Source organism: Hordeum vulgare, chromosome 6H (genome assembly GCF_904849725.1).
Source record: "Hordeum vulgare subsp. vulgare chromosome 6H, MorexV3_pseudomolecules_assembly, whole genome shotgun sequence".
Lineage (NCBI taxonomy): Eukaryota > Viridiplantae > Streptophyta > Magnoliopsida > Poales > Poaceae > Hordeum > Hordeum vulgare.
Window position 1 is genome coordinate 25,805,025 of NC_058523.1, and position 7,921 is coordinate 25,812,945.

At 47.5% G+C, this 7,921-nt stretch overlaps 1 pseudogene; it reads right to left on the reverse strand.

Annotated features, from left to right (window-relative positions):
• Positions 1–1,318: 1,318 nt before the first annotated feature.
• Positions 1,319–2,011, reverse strand: LOC123404972 (annotated as a pseudogene).
• Positions 2,012–7,921: the final 5,910 nt, after the last annotated feature.

Genomic DNA, 7,921 nt, shown 5'->3' on the forward strand with positions numbered 1-7,921 from the left:
TTCGCGTTCGTTACTTTGATAGTTTGATATGTGGGTGGACCGGCGCTTGGGTACTGCCTTTACTTGGACAAGCATCCCACTTATGATTAACCCCTCCCGCAAGCATCCGCAACTACGAAAGAAGAATTAAGACAAAGTCTAACCATAGCATTAAACTAGTGGATCCAAATGAGCCCCTTACGAAGCAACACATAAACTAGGGTTTAAGCTTCTACCACTCTAGCAACCCATCATCTACTTACTACTTCCCAATGCCTTCCTCTAGGCCCAAATAACGGTGAAGTGTTATGTAGTCGATGTTCACATAACACCACTAGAGGAAAAACAACATACAACACATCAAAATATCGAACAAATACCAAATTCACATGACTACTATTAGCATGACTTATCACATGTCCTCAGGAACAAAAGTAACTACTCACAAAGCATAATCATATTCATGACCAGTGAGGTAATTAGTAGCATCAAGGATCTGAACATAAACTCTTCCACCAAATAATCCAACTAGCATCAACTACAAAGAGTAGTCAACACTACTAGCAACCTTACAAATACCAATCGGAGTCGCGAGACGGAGATTGGTGACAAGAGATGAACTAGGGTTTGGAGATGAGATGGTGTTGGTGAAGATGTTGATGGTGATGAGTCCCCTCCGATGAGAGGAGTGTTGGTGATGACGATGGCGACAATTTCCCCCTCCGAGAGGGAATCCACGAAAAAGCTCCTCCCTGATTTTTTTCTGGACGAAACCCTTCATATAGGAGAAGAGGGGGGCCAGTGGGCCACCAGGCTGCCCACAAGCCCCCTTGGCGTGGCCAGGGGGTGGCCACGCCAAGCAGGCTTGTTGCCACCTACTGGCGCCCCTCTGGCGCTTCTTCGACCCAGTATTTTTTATAAATCCGGAAAAATCCTTGTTGATTTTTACGGCGTTTGGAGTTGCGCAGAATAGGTATCTCAACTTTGCTCCACTTTCAGGCCAGAATTCCAGCTGCCGGCATTCTCCCTCTTCATGTAAACCTTGCAAAATAAGAGAGAAAAGTCATAAGAATTGTACCGTGAAGTGAAATAACAGCCCAAGAAGCGATAAACATCAACATGAAAACATGATGCAAAATGGACGTATCAACATGCTAACACTAACAGTATTATAAGCATCCACTTTTGTCTGACATATGGAAAGCTTGCACATGGTGACTGCATTGCATATAAGGTTTTATTTTTTTAATGTATTTTTTTAATTTACACTCTCAACATTCCAATGGTTGGGGAGGGATCAAGCAACATTTAGACAAGCCATTTATTAGATTTGATTTGATCAGAACCAGTGAAATGGGATGGGAGGAAGAGGGAGGGGCCGTACCAGTTCGGGCCTGAGGAAGACGGTCCTGCCGTGCACGATGACGAATCTGGACTCGTTGAGTGCGCACGCGACGGAGGACCCGTCGTTGGCCCATGCGGCGTCGCAGCAGAGGCGCAGGAACTAGGTGTGGGTGATGGTGTCCTCGCGGGAGGCCCGCACCCGCGTGTGCCGCCTCCATCTGCGTGGCGCGCATCACCTTCCGGACCTCCTCCACCGTGAAGCTAGCCACGACCGTCGCGGTGGCGGCATCCCTGGGACTGGGAGGATGGGGGCGGGCCGGGGCGGGCGGCATGAGGCCATCGAGGTTGATGCGTGAGAAGGAGTCGCCGAGGTGGTCACGTATCCGGTTGGCCAGGGGCATGAATCCGACGTTCGGGGCATGACGGGGCAGAAGGCAGGGCGCTGCTCCTGCATGAAGCGGCACGGCGTCCGTAGGCCTACCACGAGGCCACGACCCTCCTAAGTGCGGCCGCCATTGCTTTTATCTGATGTGTATGGGTGTTACGCTGCGCTGCTTGCTCCGAACCCGATGAGCATGGGGTGAAGGAGGACGGGGAGGCAGGCCGGGCAAGCCGTGTGGAGCCCGAAGCCGAGCTTCCGCACCACGAGTGTCCTGGGCGCCGCGGCCTCCCTCTCCGCCTCCGCCATCGTCGCTGATGCCATCACTGATGTGGATGGGAGATGGTGGGAGCGATAACCAGGAACGACGGCGGCGGCAACGAGGTACGAAGGAGCAAGGCGGGGCGGTGGGTGGAGGCGCCGATGTGGGGAAGGGATTAGATCGGGGAGCTCAAGAGGCAGGAGAATAGAGGAAGAAAGGGGGGGGTGGATGAAAAATGCTAGGAGGAGAAAGCTAGAGTTTCATCTACACAGTTGAAGGCGATCGTTGGGATTATCCAACGGTCCTTGATGCATGATCCGCGTGAGATCCTCATGGACCAATCAGAACACAGTAAACAATAAAAGACGTTATGACCATCTAAATTGGTCATAATTGATTGAAATTAAGTTTTCTTCACAAGAATAACTTTTTCTAGTTTCGAGTGACAAAGATGTTTTTTTGTGAAGGACCTTGTTGACACCTGATTTTGGCACGGAAGAACACATTATTAAGATGGATTCAAATGAATAAGTGTTGTCTAAGGAAGTTCTCATTTTCTTTGGACGGAAAATTCATTTTCCATTTTTTGAGTGCCCAAAACGATTTTTTGTGTGAAGGACCTACCATATATTTGTTGTAAAGTTGGACCGAATCATTTTTTCTAAAATATTAGGTCATATTTAATGTACAATTGACTAAATGGTTGGGTATCAAAAGCTTTGAGCCACCTCTCGTCAAAAAGACAAATTTCCTCCGATTCACCACAAACCGGGTCAAATTTGAACTGCACGTGCCTCAGAGTTTGCTTTTTATTTTTTGTAAAAATAATTTCTAGGTATAAAAGTATCTATTTAATCATACAAACACCAAATTTTTCCAATTTTCAACCACTAGATAGGAATGGGCATGCCCGCCGTTGTGACCACATTTTGAAATGGGTATGCAAAATTAAAATAATAATTGTAATACCTCCGCATTGTGTCATTATATGTGACAAAGTTACGAGGAAAAATAATAAACTTGTAATACGGTAATGACTTTTAAATAGTGTTCTCAAAAATGAGTTATTATGTGTGAAGATTCATGTCTTTCAAGCCAAATGATCAATCTTATGGCCACATTCATGGCATAGTTTGCTCACATGATCTCATATTGTGCACAAGGGCGCATATTGGAATGGCAAAAAATGTTTCCTAAGGAAGTTTTCATTTTCTTCGGACAAAAAAATCATTTTCAATTTTTCGAGTGCCCAAAATAATTTTTTTGTGATGGACATACCATATATTTGTTGCAAAATTGGACCAAATCATTTTTATAAAATACTAGGATATATTTAATGTATAATTGACCAAATGGTTCGGTGTCAGAATCTTTTATCCATCGCTCGTGAAAAAGAAAAATTTGTGCCGATTTAGTTGGAAGCGGGTTAAATTTGAACTGCAACTGCACTATACTTTGCTCATTATTTTTCCTAAAAATATTTTTCAGGTACATAAGTATCCATTTAATCAGAGAAACACGAAATTTTTTCCAAGATTCAACCAGTAGCTAGGAACGGTCATGCCCTCCGTTTTGACCGCATTTTGAAATGGGCATGAAAAATTCAAAAACAAAATTTGGAAAATCTTCATATTGTGTCATTATATGTGACCAAGTTACCAAGAAAAATAAGAAACTTGTAATATGACAATTATTTTTAAAAAGTGTTCTCAGAAATGAGTTATCATGTGTGAAGGTTCATGGCTTGCAAGCCAAATGATCAATCTTATGCCTACATTCATGGCATAGTTTGTACAAATGATATAAATATTGTGCACAAGGATGCATCTTGGAATGGCAAGCAATGTTGCCTAAGGAAGTTTTCATTTTCTTTGGACGAAAAATTAATTTTCTATTTTTCGAGTGCCCAAAATGAGTTTTTTAAGGACCTACAATATATTTGTTTCAAAATTGGACCAAATTTTTCATAAAATACTCGGACATATTTAATGTACAACTGACCAAATGGTTCGGTGTCAAAAGCTTTTATCCACCGCTCGTGAAAAAGTTAAATTTCTGCCAATTCAGCTAGAAGCGGGTGCAATTTGAATTGCAACTCCATTATACTTTGCTCTTTTTTCCTGAAAAATCATTTTTAGGTACATAAGTACCCATTTAATCATGAATACATGGTGTGGTGGCAAGACATCCACGTTTGGATGGTGTATGAGGGCCCCAACTTCACAGCGTGTAAACGAGCATGCCAACCATGTGGTCACCGCGTGACTGTGGCATTGCCGCGCGTTCTGGGAAGCCTAGGCATGTGTGGTGGGTTGATCACTCCGCCGTTAGGTGTTAGTAAGAATAATACAATAGAAGCCTAGGAGAGTGAAATAAGTTCAAACTTGAATTAGCAGCCAAGTGTTTAATTAGCGATGTTTGAAATTCACATGGCCAATGGGCCTAATTTTTGGGTGAGGATGATCATCTACTAAGGAGACTGTGTTGGCAAATTGTCAGCTCAAATGAAGGAGCCTAGGTGGCACTTGCTTTGCAAAGTACCACTGGGCAGAAATATGGATGTTGAACCTGTGCTCAAATGAATGAATGGATTGATCTAACATTTGGTGGAGGATGGTGATTTGGGCATAGGAAAGTAGTGTAAAAATTTTATACCATTTGGACATGCCAAAGTGGCACTTCCTTCACAATGCTCTACTATGGATAGAAACTTGTAAAAATTATTGAGAGGAATTGGATAAATGAAATGAGCTCACATTTGGTGTAGATAAGTTACACAAGTAGGAACATGCCCTCGTAAATTTTCAGCAGTAATTAAGAAATCTAAAATATTTTGGCTTCAAAAACTAAAAATATGACCATGATAAAAGATTGGATGATGGGCTCATATGGGTTACTAGATAGAGCTCGAATTTTGTAGATTGTGATCATTTGGGCATATAGAATATTTGGGAAATCTTAGATCATTTGGATACTCCTAGCTAGTACTTCCTTCACAAAGCTTCTCTCTGGGTGGAAAATTTGGAAATTTGCTGCGGAAGATTTAATAGGAAAATAGTGTTGAATATTGGCATGTGGCAATTGTTTGGATATGGAATATAGCCACAAAAAGTTTGCGGGCAATAGGAGGTGTCTAGATAGCACTTGGTTCGCAATGTGCCAATCTGGACATAAAATAAAAATTGAAGCTGTGCTCACATAAATGATTTGATGGAGCTGGAATTTGGAGGAGTATGATAATTTGTTCATATGAAGACACTGTAAACATTTCATACCATTTGAATAAACAAAATTGATACTTCCTTCACAATGCTCTCCGCTGAAAAGAACACCGGGAAAAATATGGAGGGAAATTGGCTAAATTAAATAAGCTACAATTCGATGGAGGGAGGTTATATGGTGAGGGTCATGTTTTGGTAAATTTTCATCATTTATAAAGAAATATAAAATGTAGTCGCTTCACAAACTAAAAATGTTACCAGAAACAAAGATTCTATGGTGAACTCACATAGATTGCTAGATGGGGCTCAAATTTTGTCGAGAGCTATTAGTTGGGCATATATAAGATGTGGCAAAAATTCAATTCATTAGGTTAATCATGGATACACTACTGGAATCCAGAAATTTGCCGTCTGCTTGGCCTTTGCCGTCAGCTCACACATGGCAAAGGTACTCTTTGCCGTCAGCTGCCACAGTGCTGACGACAAAGAGGTGGCAGATGGAAAAAGATTATTTTGCCGTCGGCCACTTCTTTGCCGTCAGTTGGCCGACGGCAAAGAGCCCTAAGCGGACGGTAAAGGGAGGGCGGACGGCAAAGCCCCGCCACACAACGGCCGAAACGTCACCCCACACACCCCTCCCCTTTGCCGTCCGCCTGGGAGCGCGGCGGACGGCAAAGGTGACGGCGGCCCACCACCCAACCACCCACCCGGTGCCTCCCCCCCCCCCCCGGGACCTTTGCCGTCGGCCTTGGGGGCCTTTGCCGTCAGCCTAGGAGCGCGGCGGACGGCAAAGGGCCGACAGCCTAGCCATGTGCACGCGCACCCCCGCCCCCTTCCAACCGTTCCCACGTAGCCCCCCTCCAACCCTACCGACGTCCCACGCCGCCGCCTGCCCCGCACCGCCGCCTGCCCCGCACCGCTCCTCCTCCCTGCCCCGCGCCGCCGCTGCCCTGCGCCGCCGCCTGCCCCGCGCCGCCGCTGCCCTGCGCCGCCGCTGCCCCGCGCCGCTCCTCCTCCCTGCCCCGCGCCGACGCCTGCCCCGCGCCGCCCCTCCTCCGTGCGCCGGCCACTCCCCTGTCGCCTGCCCCTCCCGGCGCCGCCCCTCCTACCCCGCCCCTCCTGCGCCGCCCCTCGTCCCTGCGACACCCCTCCTCCCTGCGCCTCCTCCCTGCGCCGCCCCTCCTCCCTGCACCGCCCTTCCAAGATAGGTAAATTTATTTCTGTTTTTTTGTTTTTTTCTCTTTTGTCATTTTTAGGTTCATGGTAATTAGTTTGTTAGGTTATACTATATATGCTAATTGTTTATGGTAAAATTAATGACACGAGGATGATAACATTACTTGTCAAGCATGATGTGTTTTTTTTGGTTTTGTTTCTATTTAATGGTATTTGTAGTTTGAAAACGCCGATGTGTTCTGTGTCACACATGTGTTCTCATAGTACCTCTTCATCGGAATGGCTAAAAAACAATATTTTTTTTGACTCGGGAGTACTGATGATGTGTTTCAAGAAAAAAGTGGTGTCATTAGAAAAGAAAAAGGTTTAGGGTTGAGCACATTATTCTATCTTCGAAGATCGACCCGGTACCCTCCCAAAAAAAAAAGATCGACCCGGTCCAGCTGATTCATGAGCACAGCGACGTGGGAAGCACTATGTTGTGGTGTGTGTGGTTCCACCGGACAAAACAATGAAATTTTGAAACATGGACGCGGCGCCGGACCAGGCGTTGACGGCGGAGGCGGCGGCCGTGCTCTCCCCGAGCGGACCGGTCAGGTAGCTGATGAAGTTGGAGGAGATGCCGTAGTACGCGAACCCCCGACCCCCCGACCCCCGACGCCACTGACCCCTGACCCCCGACGCCACTAACCCACGACCCCCGACCCCCTACCCCGACCGTGACGCCACTGACCCCCAACTCCCGAGCCCGGACACCTCTTTGGCCTCTTGTTGACCGAAAAGACCCCAACCCCCGACGCTAGTGACCCTCAACCCCCGACAACACTGACCCTCGACCCCCGACCCCCGACCCCGACCCCCGACGCCACTGACCCCCGATCCCCGACGCCCGACGCCACTGACCCTCGACCCCCGACCCTCGACCCCCGACAACACTCACCCTCGACCCCCGACCTCTACCCCGACCCCCGACGCCACTGACCCCCGACCCCCGATGCCCGACGCCACTGACCCTCGACCCCCGACCCCCGACCCCCGACAACACTCACCCTCGACCCCCGACCCCCTACCCCGACCCCCGACGCCACTGACCCCCGACCCCCGACGCCCGACGCCACTGACCCTCGACCCCCAACCCCCGACCCCCGACAACACTCACCCTCGACCCCCGACCCCCTACCCCGATCCCCGACGCCACTGACCCCCAACCCCCGAGCCCCGACACCTCTTCGGCCTCTTGTTGACCGAAAAGACCCCAATCCCCGATGCCAGTGACCTTCGACCCCCGATGACACTGACCCACATAGTTATGAGTTAGGTCATATAGTTATGTTAATTATAAAAACATCATATTTGTGTTGATCGGGTGAATTTCAATGTGCAGTTGTTCGACGACCTCCACGTGCCAAAAATCATCATTTGCATAACCCGAAGCCTCGGTACAATAATGGCGATCGAGAAAAAGTTCGATCCAACCTCAGCCTATTCAAAGGTAAGCTCGCACCATCCGGTGCTTCGAAAGGGAAATCGTTGGATGTCGAAGAATGGCGGACCATTTCA